We start from the raw sequence: 4,947 nt of genomic DNA, 5'->3' as shown, positions 1-4,947 counted from the left end.
CTGATGATATGTGTCACTCTTAAGTGGATAAATAAACTGCAGCATACCTGTCTATATGTAATCTGTGCTGGCTTATTCCTGCAATGGTTAGGAAGGGCTCTGAAAATTCTTGCAACAGTGAAAAGGACCATTGAAATATAGATACAGGCAGCATTGCTTTATGTATAGAGTGTTAGGCTTGGAGTCAGGAACAAAGTCAGGTTTTGAATCCCATCTCAGATACCATAAGCAGTGTGATTCTGGGAAGGTTCTTTAATCTCTCCAAGCCTTAGTTTCCTTGTTTGTAGGATAGAGATAATAATAGCACTCCACTTCATGGGGTTGTTATGAGACTCAAATGTACATAAAAACATTTTGTTTGCCTACTAAATGTGAGCTGTTATTTGTGTCTAATTTGTACATTAAAAATTTTTGTTCAAGTCCATTAAAATAATAAAATACTCAGTGGTGATTCTTCAATTTGTTTTCCCCCTATCTATAGCTATCTCCATCAATAGGATGGAGATAAAGGATGTAATAACTACTTGCTAGAATGAGACCAAACCTCCCCCTAATCCCCATATTGAAATTTCACAACAGATGTACCACTGAGACAGAAGAAACAATCACTTGGATGAAGTGAGATCTGGACTTTACAGTCACTGTTTTTCCGGGCCTGTTTCCTAACCTGTAGACCAAGAGGTAGACCTCTGTAGACAGATGTTCTAAAATCCATCCATTTCTACCATGGTCAGAATAGAGGGCTCTACCATATCAGGGCTCCTTGAGCTGGCAAATAGCACCACCTAGTGTTGGATAAAGCTGAAACCGCCTGGAAAAAAAAGGTTCTAATCTAGACAATGACCTTGAGATAGCTCTACTGTGTTTTGTTTTGTTTTGTTTTTAAAGCAATCGGGGTTAAGTAACTTGCTCAAGGTTATACGGCCAGGTGTTTCTGGTTGGGTGCTAAGTGCCTGAGCCCGGATTCGATCGCCAGGTCATCCCGACACTGGAGCGGGTGCTCTCACTCGCTGTGCTACCTGGCCGCCCCTCTACTGTGTTTTGACAGGCACTAAAAGATGAAACTGAAGAGTACAATCATAGAGTTGGAGAGGATGTGAAGAAGTCTTCGAGTCTATCTGTTGATAAAATGAGTTAATGATTCACAGTGGAGTTCATACTACTACTGTTTACCCTCCTTTTTATGGATAGCAGAGAGAGGAACCTGTCTCTGGAGAGAGTAGAGAATTTATGTAGCTCTTTCAGACAAAGGACTCCCTTGTGTCTTCCTCCTTCAAAAAATAATTTCTTCTTTAATAGAATTAATTCTGAGCCTAAAGGGAGAAGGATCTACTTGTACAAAAACATTTATAGCAACTCTTTTTGTGGTGGGAAAGAATTGGAAATTGAGGGGATACCCATCAATTAAGGAATGGCTGAACAAGTTGTGGTATATTAATGTAACAGAATACTGTTGTGCTATTAGAAATGCTTTCAGAAAAACCTGAAAAGACTTACATGAACTGCTGCAAAGTGAAATGAGCAGACCCAGAAGAATATTGCATACAGTAACAGCAACATTATATGATGATCAACTATGAATGACTTAGCTATTCTCAACAACAGCAATCTAAGACAATTCCAAAGGACTCATGATAAAAAAAAAATGCTATCCACTTCCAGAGAGAGAACTGATGGAGTCTGAATGCAGATCAAAGCATAATATTTTCACTTTTTTGTGTGTTTTTTTCTTTTGATCTGTTTCTTCTTTCACAACATGATTAATATGGAAATATTTTTACATGACTGCATATATATAACCTCCATCAAACTGCTTACTATCTTAGGGATGGGGGAAGTAAGAAAGGGAGGGAGAAAATTCAGAACTCAAATTTTTTTTAAATTGATGTTAAAATTTATTTTTATATGTAATTGGAAAAAATAAAATAGTATTTTAAAAAACTTTTTAAAAGAACTCTGATCCTACAAATGAGAAAAGAGAGGCATTATCTGCAAAAAGAACCATGTGAGTTTCCCTGGGAAACTATGAACAATGAATGAGAAAATTCTCCCAAGGAGGGTTACACGTAATGCAGACACATTGTACCAATGTCAGACTTTCAATTCGAAATCTTTATATACTCAAATATAAGTCCCTATGTTTTATGCATTATCGACACATCTCTTAAACAACCAGATTTTTACCAAAAGCAATAAATAGCACAAGGCACAGTATTTTTCCAATACGCACTAAATCAACAAATTTTGATGCCATATGGGGTGATACTTTTGTTGGCTAAAGCAGTTGTTATATTGGGGTGGCTAGGTGGTGCAGTGAATACAGCACCGTTGCCACCCTGGTAGTCAGGAGTACCTGAGTTCAAAAGCGACCTCAGGCACTTAACACTTACTAGCCATGTGACATTGGGCAAGTCACTTAACCCTGATTGCCCTGCCTTCCCCCCTCCAAAAAGCAAAATAAATAAATAAAGCAGTTGTATAGATAGGAAAAAATGAAAAATTGAAGTGTATCCTTCATTCAATCTATCAGTCAATAAACATTTTTTTTCCTTAAATAAAAGGTTTATTCTCCCTCAGATCAAGGTGGGCGCTGCTCAGTCAAAGAGACCAATGCCCATGTCCTCATCGGACTCTTCAAACTCCTCTTTCTTCTCTTCCTTCTTCTCCTCAGCAGCAGCAGCAGAGGCAGGGCCACCAGCAGCTAGGGCATCAGAACCAGTATTGGCAGCAACAGTGACAGCACCACCAGCGGGCATGGAGGCCAGCTTACTACTGCTCCCCTGAGCGATCACGTCCTCGATGTTGTTGCCGCTCAGTTCTCCGATGACCTTCTTCAGCCGCCCGTCGTCGCTTTCGTTGCCCAAGCTGTCCAGGATCTTCTTCAGGTCCTTGGATTTGGGGGAGTCATTGCCACCCATGACGGCCAGGAGGAAGGCTGTCAGGTAGCGCATCTTGGCGTTCCAGGGTCTATTCGGGTCCGGTCCGGAGGTCGCGGCCTGGCGCTGCAGGGACGGCGGGAACAGCGGTGGACACAGCAAGTCCAACCTCGGGGCGGCAGGGCCAGGAAAGATCAATAGACATTTCTTACTGTGTTTCCCGATAATAAGACTGTCTTATTAATTTTTTTGGAAAGAAAAACACCAGAGGGCTTATTTTCAGGGGAGGGCTTATGTTGTCCTGCCTCAGCTATCCTCAGTGGCACTGCTCTCAACGGCGCCAGCAAGCAAATCACTGGGGAAGAACAGGATGACCCGCTCACTGCTGCAGCTCTGATTGGATGCAGCTCGGAGCGCGGCGTGCGTTTCACCCGGGGTGGGGGGACGGTGCATACAGAGGGTACCGTAATGTAGCGTGTAGCGCAGGGGATCACCTTCACTAAGTAGCAATCTCAATAGGGCTTATTTTCAGGGGAGGGCTTATTTTAGAGGAATCTTACACAGTAAGGGGAGGGCTTCTTTTCGGGATAGGTCTTATTATCGGGGAACCACAGTAGCAGCCAAGTGTGTGTCAGGCACCATTCTCAAGTACTGGGGATACAAAGAACGGCAAAAGACAGTCCCTGATCTCAAGCGACATCGATTCCATAAGCATTTATTAAACACCTACAGCACTCTCTTCTGGGTCCTGGCTTAGATTATCAATTATTCTTTTTTTTTCTTTTTTGGAGGGCAATTTGGGATTAAGTGACTTGCCCAAGGTCACATGGCTAGTTTTTTTGTTGTGTCTGAGGTTGGATTTAAACTCAGGTCCTCCTGACTCCAGGGTCGGTGCTCTATTCGTTGCCACCTAGCCGCCCCTAGATTATAAATTCTTGACTCGGGGTCTACATTTGTCAGTAAGATTCAGCTTCAAGGTCTCTGCCTTTCTCACATACTGGGCAAGTCACTTGACCATTTCATTTCCCTAGGCAACTCTCTAAAACTACAAATCTCTGAGCAGGTGATCACACCTACGTTGGTGAGAGTTTCCTCGCCAAGCATTTCTCTATATGGTACTAATGAAATCCTTATTCCTGTAAGAGTGAGAATTGAATGAACCACACTGACTCCATTCTGGAGCTCCTTCAGTTCCCTTTCTAGTCAATTATGGGTCTAGTCCAATTTCTGTCTTGTGAGAAAACTTGATTCAAATGTGGGAATTGCAAGTAAATATTGTTTAAACCTAGTCCTGTGTGACTGGGAACATGGACCACTTCTACCTGTTGCTTAGAGACCCTTAACTAAGGACCTAGGTTAGGCTGACCAGAAACCCAGTCAGAAATGGGAGATTGATGCAAGGAGTTTTCTCACAGTTCTACACCTTAAGTAATACACATGTCTTTTCTGAAAACTGGCCCTGAACTGGTCAAATTGGTTATTGTTTACAATGTTCCTTTGTTTGAAGGAGAAACTTGGGGGGGATGAAACACATTTTTCCCCCTACCATCAGGGAATTGTACCTGTTCACTCTCCCCCTCCTAACTTGCAAAATTCCGAATCTTTCCTCCAATTAGAAATCAAATTACCCAATTTTGTATCCTGGTTAATTGTTTTGTTTTAATTAATTGGTCTTATTTGAATGTTTTTAATACATAAAAATCTGTCTCACTTTGTATCAGGCTCTTTGGACTCACTGGAGAATCCATTTACCCTTTCACTATATCTGTTTTATTCAATCATATAGCTGGATTGTTTCCTCCGTTATTATCCACTGTAGGAGAAACCTGGTGCTGCAGACGATGGAATGCTGGGCCTGGAGTTAGGATAGACCTGAGTTCAAATCCAACCTTCAAACTCTTCCTAGTTTTGTGATCCTGGGCAAGTCCCTGTTTGCCTCAGTTTCCTCAAATGCAAAATGGGAATAAAAGCACATAGGTCATAGGGTCGTTGTGAGGATCAAATGAGATATTTGTAAGTATATGTATATATATATATATATATATATATATATATATATATATATATATAT

General features: G+C 41.3%; 1 pseudogene; it reads right to left on the bottom strand.

Moving 5' to 3' along the window:
- Positions 1–1,905: 1,905 nt before the first annotated feature.
- Positions 1,906–3,227, bottom strand: LOC138151340 (large ribosomal subunit protein P2 pseudogene; annotated as a pseudogene).
- Between the last annotated feature and the right edge of the window lie 1,720 nt (positions 3,228–4,947).

Source organism: Petaurus breviceps, unplaced genomic scaffold, assembly GCF_028583685.1.
Source record: "Petaurus breviceps papuanus isolate PSGF00001 unplaced genomic scaffold, PetGlider_PUasm1.0 90897, whole genome shotgun sequence".
NCBI classification, from domain to species: Eukaryota; Metazoa; Chordata; class Mammalia; order Diprotodontia; family Petauridae; genus Petaurus; species Petaurus breviceps.
This window is presented reverse-complemented; position numbering and strand designations above follow the sequence as displayed.